General features: G+C 36.1%; 1 non-coding gene across 1 annotated transcript; it reads right to left on the reverse strand.

Annotated features, from left to right (window-relative positions):
* Positions 1 to 18,659: 18,659 nt before the first annotated feature.
* LOC138882508 (U1 spliceosomal RNA) lies at positions 18,660 to 18,818 on the reverse strand. Its single transcript, XR_011404105.1, has one exon. It is a non-coding gene; the product is annotated as a U1 spliceosomal RNA (small nuclear RNA).
* Between the last annotated feature and the right edge of the window lie 1,110 nt (positions 18,819 to 19,928).

A 19,928-nucleotide genomic window follows, 5' to 3' on the forward strand; every position in this document is an offset into this window, starting at 1 on the left:
TGGAGAGGAAAGGGGATTCCAGGGCGGTGGTTTGGTAAGAAATGAATTAGGTTAGGGGGTCGTTCAGGTTAAAAAGGTAAGAGGGAATAGGGGTCGCTGATCTTAGAGATCAACGGCCAGGATGAGAAGGGGGTCTGGGTCGGGTAGGATTTAAATTGGGTTAGGGTTGCTTTTAAATTGAAATTGGGCTGGTGAATTGGGGTTTGATTTGGGCTATAATTGAAAGTCAATTTGGCTATATTTTAAATAGCCATTTTTCCCTATTTAATTTATAAAAATAGTAAATAGTTTCTTAAAATTAATTTAAAGGGCTAAAATGATTTATAATACATAAATAACAAATTAAAAATACAGGATCCAATTTTATGCGTATAAAACATAATTAAATCTAAAAGGGGCTAGTATTGCAATTATGTGCAATTTAGCTTTAAAATTCTAAATACAATTATAAAAATATGTAAAAATTTATTTAGCCATATTTTGACATAAATATAGAAATCCAATAGAAGAATTACCAAAATAATAATTTTGGAAATAATTATTGGGGATTTTACGGATAAAAAGGGAGGAAATAAATCAATTTAAAACCTTTAAAATTGTGAAAAATAATAAAACCCTTGGACATGCTTATATATGCATACATATGCTATGTTGAAGGTATTTTGCATATTGAAAACATATAGGAAAAAATTAGGTATCAACATCAAGTATGCCCGTGAGTCTTATACAAGGATTGTTGTGATTTTTATTATGTATTGATCATGCTTAAATTGATGATTAGCTCTGGAACAAGACTTATGATAAATTCTTGGTAATTGACCACTGTCGAGTATTGGCTCAAGTTGAGGTTTATTTTGTGAAGTAACTGTTGAAAATAGATTGGTTATAGCTGATTCCCTTGCTGAGATGATATTGTTTCTATTGTTGACTCCCTTGCCGGGACGGTATTGTTTCTATTGATGTTTCTATTGTTGATTCCTTTGTCGGGATGTTATCATTTCATTTTGTTTGGGTGAGGAAGAGTGTAAAGCATGAAGGGTTATGTCGTGCATGATATTGTGAGTGAGTGTTAATGCACGAAAGGGTGATGTCGTGCCGATATTGTGAGTGTTAATGCACGAAGGGTGATGTCGTGCCATATTATTGAAATTAAAATCACGAAGGGTGATTTCGTTCCATGATTATGAGAGAGTAAAAGCATGAAGGGTGATACCGTGTTGTTTCTATTGATTTCTATGGTGAGGATGAGAGTAAAAGCACGAAGGGTGATGTCGTGCAGTTGTTACTGTATTATCATTTCCGTTGCTCCTAGCTTGATATTTACTTTGTTGCTTTGCTTTATCATGGTTATATCCTAATATCCCCCTCAGTATTTTTCCCTTTTTCCCATCTTATTCTGTTTCATTCTTGTTATTATTGCTTCTCGTATATGATTTAATTGTATAGGTTTATATGATTGTTGTGTCCTAGCCTCATCACTACTTCGCTGAGGTTAGGCTCGACACTTACCAGTAAATGAGGTCGGTTGTACTGATACTACACTCTACACTTTTTGTGCAGATCTCGGTACTGGACCTTACAGACCATAGTTCGAGGTTGCTGCCTTCAGTCCAGTGGAGACCCGAGGTAGTCCTGCAGGCGTCCGCAGGCCTTGGCATCCCCCTCTATCATATATCCATTTTGTTTTTATCTACTTCTGAGACAGGTGTGTATTTTTCTTGTTCAGACCACTATTTGTAATATTCTTAGACAGTTCGTGAGATTGTGACACCAGTTCTGGGTGGAGTTTTATTATGGATTCATATTTGTATTAAGTTAAATTGTTAAATTCTGTTCTTCCTCATTTTATTCTATTGTTGTTCTTATATTAACTTGTAGATTGTTAAAAGATAAAGTAAAAAGATAAAATAATCAGTAATGTTGGCTTGCCTAGCGAGTTCAATGTTAGGCGCTATTACGATCCCTAAGGTGGGAAATCCGGGTCGTGACAAGTAGGTATCAGGCCTCTAGGTTGCTTAGGTCTCACAATTCACGGACAAGCTTAGTAGAGTCTGAGGGATCGGTACGGAGACGTCTGTGCCTATCCCCTAGAGGCTACAGAGTTTAGGAATGACTTCACGTCTATTCTTCTCTATCGTGCGATTTAATTTCTCAATGCTAATTGAACTTCTACTATGTTCTTTCGCAGATAGCGAAAACACGTGCTTCTTTATCCACTGATTAGCAACCCGATCCCCCAGTGGCAGCTCCTATAAGGGGCAGAGGACGAGGACTAGGCCGTTCTAGAGGCCAAGGCAAAGGCAAGGCTCAGCCTAGAGCAGTAGCACCAGCGGCGGAGCCTCAAGTTGAGTTTGAGGAGGAGGCTCCAGCCCAGACCGTTCCAGTAGGGCCAGCTCAGGTTCCAGAGGGGTTCATCGCTACCCCAGTACTCCAGGATGCTCTGGTCTGCCAGCATGAACCATAGCAAAACCAGACACTACATTTCTCTCAAGTAAGGTTGCATTGTGGTCCAGGCCCGGGCCTAAACGGGCCCGGGCTTTGGCGGGCCCGGCTTTGGCGGTCCCTGCCAAACGGTCTCGAGCCTAACGGTCCCAATGGGTGGAACCGGCTCACTGTGGTCCTAAACCCACATGGTCCCGGTCTAAATGGGTCGGGCCCACGGGCCTAAACGGGCTTTTTCGTTCCGGACTATTTTTAAAAAAACAAATTATCTAAGGCAATTTCTTGTAAACTATATATGTATATACTAATAAAAATGGCTTATATATAGCTATATATATATATATATATATATATATATATATATATAGTTTATATGTATTAGACAGATGTTTATTTTCCTTGTTCAGACCACTATTTGTAATATTCTTAGACAGTTCATGAGATTGTGATACCAGTTCTGGGTGGAGTTTTATTATGGATTAGTATTTGTATTAAGTTAAATTGTTAAATTTCGTTCTTCCTTATTTTATTCTGTTGTTGTTCTTATGTTAACTTGTAGATTGTTAAAAGATAAAATAATCAGTAATGTTGGCTTGCCTAGCGAGTTCAATGTTAGGCGCCATCACGGTCCCTACGGTGGGAAATTTGGGTCGTGACAAGTAGGTATCAGAGCTCTAGGTTGCTTAGGTCTCACAATTCATGAACAAGCTTAGTAGAGTCTGAGGGATCGGTACGGAGACGTCTATGCCTATCCCCCAGAGGCTACAGAGTTTAGGAATGACTTCATGTCTATTCTTCTCTGTCGTGCGATATATAGTATATATAGTATGTATATATAATTATATATTGCCTTATATAATATATAGCTTATATATATATTGCACTATATATAAGCAATAATGTGCTTTTGCATTATCCAGTCTTCATCTATCCAATGACTTGTAACAGTTAGATAATCATAATCATTATCACTTCTACCAATATCAGTAGTAATAGCAATGCGACAATCTATATGAGTAAATAAATAGCGCAAATATTGTTCATATTCATATTTATATTTATAAATATCGCTCTTTACGGTTTCGCGAGGTCATTCTTTATAAGTAGGATTAAAAATTCTTCTACTATAATTCACAAAATGAGGGTTAGAAGTAAAACTATAGGGTAAGCACATAACAGTAACCATTTTTGCCAATTCTTCACGATCTTTATTTGGATCATAATACAAAATGCCACCGGTAACAGTGTTAATTTCCGGTTGAACTAGATTTGACTCTGTACTAGTGTTAACTATACTATCTACACTTGTCCCCTCTTGCGTAGCTTTCATTTGTAAATATCTAGCTTTATCTCTAGGGTGTGGCTTTATGTGTCTAGTCAAACTATCCATACCACTACGGTCTCCAGTAAATTTATGAGCCATCAAAGACCCACAAGTTTTACACTTAGCCTTATTTTGTTCTCTTAGTTGAGTAAAAAAGTGTCAAACAAGAGATGTTTCAGGCCGTTTAGAAGGTTGTCTATTAAAAGTAGGGGTTACTACAGGAGGGTCAGGCGGGGCATCAGTTGGGTTATTAACAAGACTAGTAGGTGTATCATCTAAATCTGGTTGAGTTTCATCTAAATCATCATTTTTCTCTACATTTTCAAAGATAGTTTGATTAGGATAAAGAGCATTCATAACTTCTTCATTTAATTGTTGACCTTCATGGCAAAATCGACTATCGTAAAATTGAAAACAAGGGTTATCACTATCAAGAATAATAGGTGGAGGAGGACGGGTAACAGGTCTGGGTCGGAGAGCCGGGGGAAGAGTAGTAGCTTGGCGATTAGATTCACCAATTTTAGATTTTCCCTTACCCTTACCCCCAAATATTTTTCAAAGAAAAGTCCATATTAATTATAATTATACTAAATAAAACACACAAAACTATAATATTAAAACTTAAAAGTTGGAACGAGTTTACCGAATTGACGAACAACTTCTTGAAAATTGAATATCGTTGAAGACTTGAATACTTCAATTCACCAACTTCACAATTTTTCATGAAATTGCAATAATAAAGTAAGCAATTTAGAAGAAAATTAGAGAGATTGATGAATTTATGAGTAAAAATGAAAGAATGAGGGGTATTTATAGTTGAGAATAGGGAAAAGGTATAATTATAAAAAGTTTGGGGTTAAAACAAAGATTGGGGGCCAAATGGCTATTTTTTAAACTTCCCAACAACTGAAATTAAGGGTTAACTGCTACTTTTTAAATATTTGATCGTTGTCCCTTTTTTTAAAAAAAATTTAGAAATTAGTCGTTGGGCCCGTTTGGCACGGTTGAACCGGCCCAGGCCTGCCTGCCGGTCCCGGGCTCGCGGGCTTTTTGGTAAGGACCGGCCCGCTATGGGCTTTTGCACCACTAGAGACCGGCACGTTTGGCCCGTGTGGCCCGCGGTCCTGGGCTGGGCCCGGCCCACAATACACCCTTACTCTCAGGCATGGAATAAAACAACCTCTCAGCTTTAGGAAGATCCTTATGTTTTAAATAAATGGTAATCGTTGAAGCATAAGAAGCAACATCACTTTGAGACATTTCGTCGAACACTTGCCTAGCTTCTTTAACTTTGCCTTGACGGCCTAAAGTCATGATCGTTTTATTGGAGCTAAAAATGGACTATCTTGTGGTAGACTCTAAGTGGGGTTTTGACTGTACTTGCATTTGAATAGGTGTTTTTGATTTTTAATATATTCTTGAAAGGAATGGACGCATTAGAATGTCCATTAGAAAGAGGCCATTAACATTACTCAGCAAATAATGTGAATTCCAAACTATAAATGAGTGGCTTAATTTAATCAAACTTCTGGTTTTATACATGATTGTTTGTTAATAATCTCAGATGGGAAGAGGGATTAGCTATGGGATTATTGATGTATGAAAATACTATTAGTAGTAGCAGTAGATACACAGATTAAAGGTGTAATATGAGCAGAAATCAGAGACATATTTTCTTGTAAGAGGTTGAGAGGGAAATTGGAAATAGATATGGCAATGACAAAGGACAGTTATGTCCTAAGTTATGGAGGAATTATTTTGTATCTAGCATAAAGTTTTGGAAAAAGGCAACAACTTTTGAAAGAAGGTTTTACACCAAAAGAAAAAAAATCAAGAAATTCTCTAGAGTTGTGAATTTTAAAAGTGAATTTTTGTCAAGTGAAAATGGTATTTGAAATTTAGAGTTGTGTTTGGACATGAATACAATTCTAGGCTATTTTTGAATTTTTGTGAATGATTTGAAGTGAAAATTTTGAAAAATAGCCTTTTGGAGCTTTTCAAATTTTTGAAGAATTTCAAAATTTATCTTTTAAGTGAAAAATGAAAAATTCTTGGCCAAAAGCTGATTTCGAAAAGAAAATGAAATTTTTTGAATGGCCAAACGGCCCCTTATTAGACGAACCTTGCGGAATAACCTTTAGGTATTTAGGGTATTACTCCTACTTTGTCTAAGGTAGGAATCTACTTTCATGTATCAATATCAATATCTAGTTCAGCGTTTTGATAGTCTCACGAGTCATGAATAGTGTTATTATCTTCTTGAGCAAGATCATTGATGTTTAGCTTAAAGTATATATATTTGTATGTATATCGCCTCATATTTTACTTTTGTTTCATGGATTTAGGATGTGAAATGTGTTGATTTATGTCAATTTGATGTGTTTTTATGTGTAGGAATGATCCGGGAGCAATCGGGGGAGATATGTGCAAAATTAGAGCCAAAACGGACGAAAACAGGGAAATGACATATTTCAGCGCCAAAGGTGGCGCCCAGCCCTACCTGTGGCGCCAGAAATAGAAGCTAAAATATTGGAGAGATGGGGAGGGCGCCAATGACGTGAATTTTCTCCAATTTCGCCCGGGACAAGGTTATTTCGGCCCTAGACCTACCCAACATGTATAAAAACAAGACTAAACATATTTTGAAGGAGGAGGACGCCACTTTGGGGGGATCCAACATACTTTGGAGGAGAATTCACGTGGGGCAACACACACCACGCTTGGAGGAGGCTTCTAACTAGTTTTTCTTCTCTTCTCTACCGTTAATTTCATAGTTTCTTAGTTCTAGAGTTTTGGGTGCTACATGAACGTTGTAGTTTGAAGCTTGAATTGTTCTTATTATTTTATCATATTGGTTTATTTATTCAATCTCGCGCTTAATTATTTGATTGCTTGATCACCAATCGAATACTATCTACGAATCTAGGATTGAACTCGGGAGAGAGAATTCTAAATTGCATATAAGATTGAGTAGAGCAAGATTTTAACTCTTAAGGAGGGCGGATTTGCGATTAGGATAGAAATATACTTAATCGTCTTGCTTGGTTACTATACAGGAATTATCAATGTGTTATTGTTAATTCTAATTCCATAGGAATATAGGCGTTAGATTAGCTTGAATAGGTGAGTTGTACTTCGGGAGAAGGCTACAAGCAATATTAACCATATCAACCAATAAACCAGATAAATTAATTAGACAATTTAGGTAGAAAACTCAACGGGATTGTTAGCTAACCCATAGCTCTAGAACATTCACTCACATTGGATTCGTCTCTATAATTCGCCAACTTGTTTTCTTTAATATCTTAATTTGTTACTCTAGAATAAATTTTAGTTAAATATCCATACTCTATAGTAGGGGTAAGGTCTGCGTACACACTACCCTCCCCAGACCCCACAAGTGAAATTATACTGGGTTGTTGTTGTTGTTGTATCCATACGTTAGGATTCGCTTGAATAGATTAATTGTTTGGTTTAATTAAGTTGATAGTTAATCACAAGTCCCTGTGGGTACGATATCTGGACATACAATCCTATATTACTTGTCGGCCACGTATACTTGCGTGTGCATTTGGGAGCAGCAAGTTTTTAAATTTTATATTAACTTAGTTTAATATTTAATATCGTTGTTGACATGGCATCTTGGAATAATAATTGGTCGAATATGGGTTATTCTTATTATGGTGATCCTTGTCCATATTGTGGAGGACCACACTTGTGGCAAAATTGTGAATCTCATTCTTATGGGTGGAATATTTGTCATATGTGTGGTGGTTAAGGTGGTCGTTGGGATGGTTGTCCTAATTCTTATTATCCTTCTCAGAACTCTTATTATGATGTTTCTAATAATATTTGTGAGTTTGATCGGGGTAATGAAGTGCGTGATATGAAACCCGATGTATATATTAGGGATATTTTGAGGCAAGTAGCAGAGCAACAGGATGAACTCAAAAAAGACATGAAAAGAATGAGGGCAACAATCACAAGAATGAAGGTCAATATGGAAGAACTAAATGAAGAGAGCGAGTACCAGCAAGAGGAAAATTTTGAAGAAGCAGATGTAGTGAGCCAATCTTGGCTAGAAGAACAAGCTCAACTGATAAAATCTCAAGAGTTTCTCCGTGGTGGTCTTTCAAATATGACAGAACAACTAATAGAAGGAAGAATTGAGCTCAGGCAAGAAATATACCAATTTGGCTTAGATATGCATGACCTGCATGATCAATTGAATAAAAAGGTTGAGGCGTCTGATGTCCTACAACCAATCCTTGTGGATACTGGCCAGCTTGAGGAGCGGAAAGAGGAACTTCAACTATTCGACCAAAAAATTATTAATGATGCCAAGGTTGACGAAGTGTACAAAATTGTGGATGTCAAAAATAATACAATTTTGGAGTTGAGCGTATTGGACCTCATTCTAAACACTTATAAACATTGTGTTTGGTTGGTGACATGGGAATTGATCCAGTCGAGCATATGAAGGAGTCAATGGATGAGGAACAAAGTGCTTATATTCTTAAATTTGTGATGTCAAGGAGACAAAACGACATCCCCCACTTAAAGGCCAAGAAGTGCAAGATGTGATACCTATTGCTTGGTTTATTTATTTTTACAGCACCGCCCCAGGAACGTGACAGAAAAATTAATGCAAAATTGGGGGCGCAATTCATATTTTCAAAGTGGAAGGAAAAGTGGTGAAAGTGATGGTGTCGTGCCGCGACGTTAAATCAAGCACTTGTTGGGAGGCAACCCAGCCTGTATTTTAATTTTTATTATTTTTTATTTTTTATATAGTGTCAAGTTTCGTGTTGTTTTTGTTATGCAAAGCAGGGGAAGTCTGAGTACCCAAAGTTGAAGTTGAGGAGCATATTTGAGCTTAAGTGTGGGGTCGTCCCGACCCTTAATATTGAGATCATGTCCGAGCTAGGCTTGAGAGAGCCTCAGGGAGTATTTCTCACCCTTGTTTTAATATTTTTCTCTATGATCATGCATCGAGGACTATGCATAATATAAGTGTAGGGTGGGAAAACTACTTTCTGAAGTGTAATTGTGTAAAACTATTTTTTTTAGTTTTTCTTTTAGAACTTGTAGTAGAAATAGTCTAAGTAAAATTAAACAAAAGAAAAAAAAAGAAAAAAAAAAGAAAATTGAAAAAAATAGAAAAAGTTCAGACTTTTCCCGACGATAGATCTTTTGGACAATTTTCTTGAGGGATAAAGTCCGATTAAAAACACCAAAAAGATTTTTTTTTAGGATAGTTAGGTAGTATCCCTTGGTTTTTCTTTGGACGCTGGTTCTTTTTCAAGGGTATAACTCGAACTGGGTACTTTATTTTTAATTTTTTTAGAAGTAATTCAGGAAGAAACTGAGTCTCTCTAAGATACTCATTGACATGCTTGATGCTGGCACATTAGGCTATAACATACATTCTATTTTTTCGTATATTTGGTTTGAATTGTGAAGCCTTAGTAAAGTAAATAGCCTATTTTGTGACGCCTTTTCTCAGTTTTTTGACTTGTATGCCACATAGTGCAATATTGCTTAATTTTTTCAATTATGTGTGCTTGCTTGACTTGAGAGTTGAACAGAACCGTCTTGATTGAGACATGTGCAACGTGTGCGTGAGAATTTGTAATTTTCTGTGCTATCCTGTGTAGTCTAGAACTTGCCCCGTGTGTTAATTGAAGCGAAATTGTAAGTTGTGCTAATCTAGGAGATGACGTAGGCATTTTCTTGCTTGATCATATATGTGCTTGTCACATAGAAATAACATTTTCCGTTGCTAACCCCTTTGAGCCTATAGACCTTTCCTTTGGCACCCACATTACAAGCCATACTCCTATTTTGTTCTTAATTTGAGATATAACCTTTACCTCCTAAGGCACTTAGTCGCTAAAAGAAGTAAGGTGAGATATTGGGGAGTAGTTTTCGAGTGGAACCATGGAAGGGCCCGTTGTTGCACTAAGGTTGAAATTAAAAGTCACTAGCCGATGAATTTTAATGTATGGAGTGTGTGAAGAAAAGAAAAAAACAAGAGAAAGGAAAAGAAAAATTGCAAGAAAAGAGAAAAAATATTATAGTTCAACTAATGGAGAAAATACACACCTCCAATTCTTATTGATTTGTGCTAGTGGAAATATAGAAGTTCTTAATTGAAAAGAGGGCTATATTGTATATGGCAAGTGAATTGATTGAGAAGAAAATGTGCTTGAATTGTGAATGTAGTGTATTAAAGTGCCTAGGAGGGTTACCCACTATTTCTAAATGTATCATACCCTTCCTTTAGTCTATATTACAACCTTAAAGTCCTAATTGATCCTAGATTTGGCTAGCTTAAATTAGTAGAGATATACACTACGGGGAAGCTTATGGTACGACCACGAGATGCATATGAATTCTTTGTGAGAGTGAGTGAATTTTGTTCAATTGTGTGATGTCCTTAATCTATATTCAAAAGTATATTTGAATGTGTGGACTAATCTATCTTCACTCTTTGTTTGTTGGTGAGGGCACATGATCTCATAAATGATTGGTAATGTTGTAAACTTTCTTGTTGTGTGAGTACATAAATTGAGGGTGCTTAGTGGTTACAAGTCGGCTTTTGAGGTTGGGTGGTGACAAATAGGTTATTGGAATTGATTGAATTGAAATGTTATACTGGGCATGCTTAAAGGGGAAGAATGTGAAATTTTGTGTGTTCTTGCTTGTGTGTCGGTATTGATAATACTCAAGGGTATAGTGTGCGGTTAAAAGTTAAGTTGCTCCTCTATAATTGAGACTTGTACATAGTTGGGGGTTTATTTGATAGTCCCATTGCTCGAGGACGAGCAAGAGTTTAAGTGTGGGGTGTTGATGTTTAGCTTAAAGTATATATATTTGTATGTATATCGCCTCATATTTTACTTTTGTTTCATAGATTTAGGATGTGAAATGTGTTGATTTATGTTAATTTGATGTGTTTTTATGTGAAGGAATGATCCGGGAGCAATCGGGGGTGATATGTGCGAAATTAGATCCAAAACGGACGAAAACAGGGAAATGGCATATTTCAGCGCCACAGGTGACGCCCATCCTTACTTGTGGCGCCAGAAATAGAAGCTAAAATATTGGAGCGCCTTGGAGGGCGCCTGGCGCTAGCAAGGGCGCCAATAACGTGAATTTTCTCCAATTTCGCCCGGGACAAGGTTATTTCGGCACTAGACCTACCCAACATGTATAAAAACAAGACTAAACATATTTTGAAGGAGGAGGACGCCACTTTGGGGGGATCTAACACACTTTGGAGGAGAATTCACATGGGGCAACGCACACCACATTTGGAGGAGGTTTCTAACTAGTTTTTCTTCTCTTCTCTTCCTTTAATTTCATAGTTTCTTAGTTCTAGAGTTTTGGGTGCTACATGAACGTTGTAGTTTGAAGCTTGAATTGTTCTTACTATTTTATCATATTGGTTTATTTATTCAATCTTGCGCTTAATTATTTGATTACTTGATCACCAATCGAATACTATCTACGAATCTAGGATTGAAATCGGTAGAGGGAATTCTAAATTGCATATAAGATTGAGTAGAGCAAGATCTTAACTCTTAGGGAGGGCAGATTAGCGGTTAGGATAGGAATATTCCTAATCGCCTTGCTTGGTTACTATACAGGAATTATCACTGTGTTCTTGTTAATTCTAATTCCATTGAAATATAGGCGTTAGATTAGCTTGAATAGGCGAGTTGTACTTCGGGAGAAGGCTACGAGCAATATTAACCATGTCAACCAATAAACCAGATAAATTAATTAGACGATTTAGGTTGAAAACTCAACGGGATTGTTAGCTAACCCACATCTCTAGAACATACACTCATATTGAATTTGTCTCTATAATTCGCCAACTTGCTTTCTTTAATATCTTAATTTGTTACTTTAGAATAAATTTTAGTTAAATATCCATACCCTATGGTAGGGGTAAGGTCTGCGTACACACTACCCTCCCCATACCCCACAAGTGAGATTATATTGGGTTGGTGTTGTTGTTGTATCCATACATTAGGATTCGCTTGAATAGATTAATTGTTTGATTTAATTTAGTTGATAGTTAATCACAAGTCCCTGTGGGTACGATATCTGGACTTATAATCCTATATTACTTGTCAGCCACGTATACTTGCTTATGCGTTTGGGAGCAGCAAGTTTTTAAATTTTATATTAACTTAGTTTAATATTTTATTATCTTTGTTGACATGGCATCTTAGAATAATAATTGGTCGAATATGGGTTATTCTTATTATGGTGATCCTTGTCCATATTGTGGAGGACTACACTTGTGGCAAAATTGTGAATCTCAATCTTATGGGTGGAATATTTGTCATATGTGCGGTGGTCAAGGTGGCCATTGGGATGGTTGTCCTAATTCTTATTATCCTTCTCAGAACTCTTATTATGATGTTTCTAATAATATTTGTGAGTTTGATCGGGGTAATGAAGTGCGTGATATGAAACCCGATGCATATATTAGGGATATTTTGAGGCAAGTAGCAGAGCAACAGGATGAACTCAAAAAAGACATGAAAAGAATGAGGGCAGCAATCACAAGAATGAAGGTCAATATGGAAGAACTAAATGAAGAGAGCGAGTACCAGCAAGAGGAAAATTTTGAAGAAGCAGATGTAGTGAGCCAATCTTGGCTAGAAGAACAAGCTCAACTGATAAAATCTCAAGAGTTTCTCTGTGGTGGTCTTTCAAATATGACAGAACAACTAATAGAAGGAAGAATTGAGCTCAGGCAAGAAATATACCAATTTGGCTTAGATATGCATGACCTGCATGACCAATTGAATAAAAAGGTTGAGGCGTCTGATGTCCTACAACCAATCCTTATGGATACTGGCCAGCTTGAGGAGTGGAAAGAGGAACTTCAACTATTCGACCAAAAAATTATTAATGATGCCAAGGTTGACGAAGTGTACAAAATTGAGGATGTCAAAAATAATACAATTTTGGAGTTGAGCGTATTGGACCTCGTTCTAAACACTTTTCAAAATTGTGTTTGGTTGGTGACATGGGAATTGATCCAGTCGAGCATATGAAGGAGTCAATGGATGAGGAACAAAGTGCTTATATTCTTAAATTTGTGATGTCAAGGAGACAAAACGACATGTCCCACTTAAAGGCCAAGAAGTGCAAGATGCGATACCTATTGCTTGGTTTATTTATTTTTACAGCACCGCCCCAGGAACGTGACAGAAAAATTAATGCAAAATTGGGGGCGTAATTCATATCTTCAAAGTGGAAGGAAAAGTGGTGAAAGTGATGGTGTTGTGACGCGACGTTAAATCAAGCGCTTGTTGGGAGGCAACCGAACCTGTATTTTAATTATTTTATTTTTTATATAGTGTCAAGTTTCGTGTTGTTCTTGTTTTGCAAAGCAGGGGATGTCTGAGTAGCCAAAGTTGAAGCTAAGGAGCATATTTGAGCTTAAGTGTGGGGTCGTCCCGACCCTTAATATTGAGATGATGTCCGAGCTAGACCTGAGAGAGCCTGAGGGAGTATTTTTCACCCCTGTTTTAATATTTTTCTCTATGATCATGCATCGAGGACTAAGCATAATATAAGTGTGGGATGGGGAAACTACTTTCTGAAGTGTAGTTGTATAAAACTAATTATTTTTTTTAGTTTTTCTTTTAGAACTCGTAGTAGAAATAGTCTAGGTAAAACAAAACAAAAGAAAAAAAAATTAAAAAAAATTAGAAAAAGTTCAGACTTTTCCCAACGATGGATCTTTTGGACAATTTTCATGAGGGATAAAGTCCGATTAAAAACACCAAAAAGATTTATTTTTTTAGGATAGTTAGGTAGTATCCCTTGATTTTTCTTTGGGCGTCGGTTCTTTTCCAAGGGAATAGCACGAACCGGGTACTTTATTTTTATTTTTGCTAGAAGTAGTTCAGGAAGAAACTGAGTCGCTCTGAGATACTCATTGACATGGTTGATGCTGGCACATTAGGCTATGACATACATTCTATTTTCCAGTATATTTGGTTTGAATTGTGAAGCCTAAGTAAAGTAAATAGCCTATTTTGTGACGCCTTTTCTCAGTTGTTTGACTTGTATGCCACATAGTGCAATATTGCTTAATATTTTCAATTACGTGTGCTTGCTTGACTTGAGAGTTGAGTAGAACCGTCTTGATTGAGTCATGTGCAACGTCTGTGTGAGGATTTGCAATTTTCTGTGCTATCCTGTGAATTCTAGAACTTGCCCCGTGTGTTAATTGAAGCAAAATTGTAAGTTGTGCTTATCTAGGAGATGACGTAGGCATTTTCTTGCTTGATCGTGGATGTTCTTGTCACATAGAAATAAAATTTTCCGTTGCTAACTCCTTTGAGCCTATAGACCTTTCTTTTGGCACCCGCATTACAAGTCTTACTCCTATTTTGTTCTTACTTTGAGATAGAATCTTTACCTCCTAAGGCACTTAGTCGCTAAAAGAAGTAAGGTGAGATATTGGGGAGTAGTTTTTGAGTGGAACCATGGAAGGGCCCGTTGGTGCACTAAAGTTGAAATTAAAAGTCACTAGCCAATGAACTTTAATGTATGGAGTGTGTGAAGAAAAGGAAAAAAAAAGAGAAAGGAAAAGAAAAATTTCAAGAAAAGAGAAAAAAATATGATAGTTCATATAATGGAGAAAATACACACCTCCAATTCTTATTGATTTGTGCTAGTGGAAATATAGATGTTCTTAATTGAAAAGAGGGCTATGTTGTATATGGCAAGTGAATTGAGTGAGAAGAATATGTGCTTGAATTGTGAATGTAGTGTATTAAAGTGCTTAGGAGGGTTACCCACTATTTCTAAATGTATCATACCCTTCCTTTAGCCTATATTACAACCTTAAAGTCTTAATTAATTCTAGATTTGGATAGCCTAAATTAGTAGAGATATACACTACGGGGAAGCTTATGGTACAACCACGGGATGCATATGAATTCTTTGTGAGAGTGAGTGAATTTTGTTCAATTGTGTGATGTCTTTAATCGATATTCAAAAGTATATTTGAATGTGTGGACTAATCTATCTTCACTCTTTGTTTGTTGGTGAGGGCACATGATCTCATGAATGATTGGTAATGTTGTAAACTTTCTTGTTGGGTGAGTACATGAATTGAGGTGCTTAGTGGTTACAAGTCGGCTTTTGAGGTTGGGTGGTGACAAATAGGTTGTTGGAATTGAAATGTTATACTGGGGCATGCTTAAAGGGGAAGAATATGAAAATTTGTGTGTTCATGCTTGTGTGCATATTGAAAATAGTCAAGGGTATATTGTGCGGTTAAAAGTTAAGGTGTTGCTCTATAATTGAGACTTGTACATAGTTGGGGGTTTATTTGATAGTCTCATTACTCGAGGACGAGCAAGAGTTTAAGTGTGGGATGTTGATGTTTAGCTTAAAGTATATATATTTGTATGTATATCGCCTCATATTTTACTTTTGTTTCATGGATTTAGGAAGTGAAATGTGTTGATTTATGTTAATTGGATGTGTTTTTATGTGTAGGAATGATCCGAGAGCAATCGGGGGGCGATATGTGCGAAATTAGAGCCAAAACGGACAAAAACAGGGAAATGGCATATTTCAGCGCCACATGTGGCGCCCAGCCCTACCTGTGGCGCCAAAAACAGAAGCTAAAATATTGGAGCGACGTGGAGGGCGCCTGGCGCTAGCAAGGGCTCCAATAACGTGAATTTTCTCCAATTTCACCGGGATAAGGTTATTTCGGCCCTAGACCTACCCAACATGTATAAAAGCAAGACTAAACATATTTTGAAGGAGGAGGACGCCACTTTGGGGGGATCAAACATACTTTGGAGGAGAATTCACGTGGGGCAACACACACCACGCTTGGAGGAGGCTTCTAACTAGTTTTTCTTCTCTTCTCTTCCTTTAATTTCATAGTTTCTTAGTTCTAGAGTTTTGGGTGCTACATGAACATTGTAGTTTGAAGCTTGAATTGTTCTTATTATTTTATTATATTGGTTTATTTATTCAATCTTGCGCTTAATTATTTGATTGTTTGATCACCAATCGAATACTATCTATGAATCTAGGATTGAACTTGGGAGAGGGAATTCTAAATTGCATATAAGATTGAGTAGAGCAAGATCTTAACTCTTAGGGAGGGCATATTAGCGGTTAGGATAGGAATATTCCTAATCGCCTTGGTTGGTTACTATACAGAAATTATCATTGCGTTCTTGTTAATTCTATTTCCATAGAAATATAGGCGTTAGATTAGCTTGAATAGGCAAGTTGTACTTCGGGAGAAGGCTACGAGCAATATTAACCCTATCAACCAATAAACCAGATAAATTAATTAGACGATTTATGTAGAAAACTCAGCGGGATTGTTAGCTAACCCATAGCTCTAGAACATTCACTCACATTGAATTCGTCTCTATAATTCGCCAACTTGTTTTCTTTAATATATTAATTTGTTACTCTAGAATAAATTTTGGTTAAATATCCATACGTTAGGATTCGCTTGAATAGATTAATTGTTTGGTTTAATTTAGTTGATAGTTAATCATAAGTCCCTGTGAATACGATATCTGAACTTACAATCCTATATTACTTGTCGGCCACGTATACTTGCGTGTGCGTTTGGAAGCAACAATCACATCGTCCGTTATGAAGTCATGTTAAGAGTCTCTTAGTCGAGCTAATATCAAATTCATGTGTTTTAAAGTGACTTCGCGTGTTTGAATTTCGTTGATCAACATAAGTGCTTAAATTGATTCAGGATTGTAAAAAAATAAAATTACTGTTTATAAAATATTCAACTTGTTGCATTATTTAATCCATTAGATTCTGTTTATATAGGAATAATTTGGGTACATGTTAAAGAACACTTACCTATTAGAATAGTAAAAGAGATTTTATATTATGATTTCACCAATTGTCGCAATTCTTTCCACTATATCTCTTATTATTTCACCTTAAATATTCTCTATTGATCGTAAGTACTTCAGGTGTCGTAATTTTCTTCCGAGCAATCACAATAATTTACTAGGCATATTCTCCTGCACTATGCTAGCTGGCACTATTTTACCACTTACTATGACCACGTCAAAGCTTTATTATTCCTAAACTCACCACGTCAAGGCTTTATTATTTCTAAACTCACATAAACCCTCCGTATTGATTCCTCACATGTTAGGAGAGACGTTGTTCAACAACCACCTAAATATTTACCCTAGCAATATGTAATAAATAGGTAGTCAATTGATGGTCATTCAATCAACTAAAATAAAAACATAGTTAAACAAATAGAAAAATTCAAATGCTCAATTGAATAAAAACATACCAAGAAAGACTTTTGGTGAAATATAATGACAATCTAAAAATATTAGGAAAACTTTCATTCGAAAAGGACATAATTTTAAATAATTTTGTATTTATCATGTTGTATTGGATGTAATTGGAAGATCCAAAACACATTTATACAAGAGAATTTTTCGTAAAGCACTATCCTTTAGTGGTAATTAGCTATCTATAGATACCATTTACTATATTACGGATTGTAGATATGTTTTCTGTTGTTATAAGATGTATTAGATGTATTTAAGCTACTGTATTCATGAATACAATAGCAAAAATAGGCGTGAATCAAGGAAGTCCAACTAATCAGTTGTTGTATTCGAGTGTATTCGACTGTATTCATGGCGTGAAACATGAGATTACAGCTGGACATATTATTGTATTCGAGTGTATTTGACTGTATTCATGACGTGAAACATGAGATTACAGCTGGACAGATTATTGTATTCGACTGTATTCACGGCGTGAAATAGGGGATTACACTGTTTTTAAACGGAAAGTGAATCAATTAACATAATAGACTCCTAATATAACTCAACAAACTCAATTATAACACATAAATTTGTATTTCCAGTTATAAAAAAGATTCTCAACTGAAAAACACCCCAAAAACATAGCAATCTTCAGAGAAATTATATAATACATCTGAAAACAAAAATTATATTAATTAAAATATATATATATGCATGGAATATAGTGAGACAGTGAATACAATAAAATACATAGAATACATCGGGATATATTGAAATACAATGAAAAAAAAGATAATGAATACAATGAAATACATAGAAAACAGCGAGATACATTGAAATACAATAAAAAAACGACAATGAATACAATGAAATACATGAAAATACAGCGAGATACATTGAAATACATTGAAAAATATTAACAGAAAATTCAAGCTGCTCAGCCCCCAACTCCGTCGTCTTTGTTCAAGAGCAACCCTAATATTGTCTCGTTGAAGCAGCATCAGTATCCAGTAACTAATCCTTATAATTATTGGCTTTCGGAAGTATGTGTCGACCCTTGGTTTCGGAAGCATCGAATTACCTTTCTTTCTTGTACTGAGATGGAGTTTCAACACCTGGTTTCGTTCTTACTATTCATCTCCTTCATCTTTCTTCACTTTTGATTATTAGAATAGAGGAAATCGAGCAGACTAGGCACTTCTCAGTTGGCAGCCACATTTCGATTTCTCAGTTGGCAGCTTTTTCGAATTACCTTTCTTTCACTTTTGAGGGGATAAATTTGAGGGGAGAGAGAAAAATAATACAAAACTTATTTTATGGCTTAATGGTAGGAGGTGACCATAAATAGATATTTGGTTATAAAAAATCAAAAGGTAGCTATGGAATATAATTTTTTTAAAAGGGTATTTATTTAAAATAAATAAGATATCAATATTTGCTACAGGAGGTAACTAATCCTTTATACAATGACTCTCCACTGGGATTTCATTGAGTGTTCACTTGGGCCAACCTCAAGCTGAAACTGGGCTATAAGCCCAAAAGTTTAGAATGAGGATTGGGTAGGGGTCGCGCGAATGGAGGCCTCCACTATCACAAATTATGACGTAGACTCGACCATTTGGGCCGATCTTAGGCTAGCACCCCTCCAAAGTGCAATGGAGGTCACAAGCCTAGGCAAGGCCTTTTTGATCACCCATTGACCTCGTCCAGGTAAGTATGTTAACCGTCAGCTTAGCCCAAATTTTATTGTACAACATTTCCGTAAAAATAGCATGGTATAGCCAGTTTTCGGACTGGTCATTAAAAAATAGCCAGCGTTTACCAAGTCAATAAAAAATAGCCACTATTTTGCTGCAACAAAGACCGGTCCAGCATAATATACTGGAGTTCGGTGCATCTGTATATGAACTCCAGCATATTATGTTGGACCGGTATACTTTGTTGGCTCCAGTATAATATACTGGAGACTAGAGTACAGGTGCTCCAAACTCCAGTATATTATGCTGGACAGATATACTTGCTGGAACTCCAGTATATTATGTTGGAGTTCTAGTGTACTTATGCTGGAACTCCATCATATTATGCTGGAGTTCCAGCATACTTATCCTGGAACTCCAGTATAATATGTTGGAGTTCAAGTATACTTATTCTGGAACTCCAACATAAAATACTGGCGTATTTTCTGGGTTTTGAACAGTGTTTTCGTTTAGATTTATCTTTACATGAAAAGTGGCTAAATTTCGATTACTTTTGAGAACGACCAGTCATAAATCTGGCTATTTTTAAATTTCTCCCAGCATTTCCTCATTCTCTGTTTGTATTGGCCAGTGTGGGATTAATAAACTAAGGAAGAAAGATTCTAGCCAAATTTCCATTATTAAATATGTCTAAATAAGACTTTTTAATGCTAAATTTTCTATCTTCTAGGGTGATTTTTCTTTTCTTTGAAAAATTTGTCGCAGCATATTAACCTTCGGAACTATAGAAGTTCATAGTTTTTGAATAATCAAATATGTGCAATATATCTAAGTACATTGAAAATATAATGGACGGATGAAAACTAAAGACTGGACTTATAAGTTTAACCATCCAATATTCGAGATACACTAATCCAACTAATATAGGGAGGATAATGTATACACAAATTTTATTCCTACTTTGAAAGGTAAAGAGGTTATTTTCGATAGACCCTCGGCTCAAGAATCTGAGAACCCGAGGCAGCCTACCAAAAAGAGTTTAAATTTTTCCTCCCTGAAAGATTCTCAATTCTCATTGCTTAAATTCAAGAACTTCTAGTGAAGGTGAAAGTGGCATTTACAAAATTATGT

Source organism: Nicotiana sylvestris, chromosome 11 (genome assembly GCF_000393655.2).
Source record: "Nicotiana sylvestris chromosome 11, ASM39365v2, whole genome shotgun sequence".
Lineage (NCBI taxonomy): Eukaryota > Viridiplantae > Streptophyta > Magnoliopsida > Solanales > Solanaceae > Nicotiana > Nicotiana sylvestris.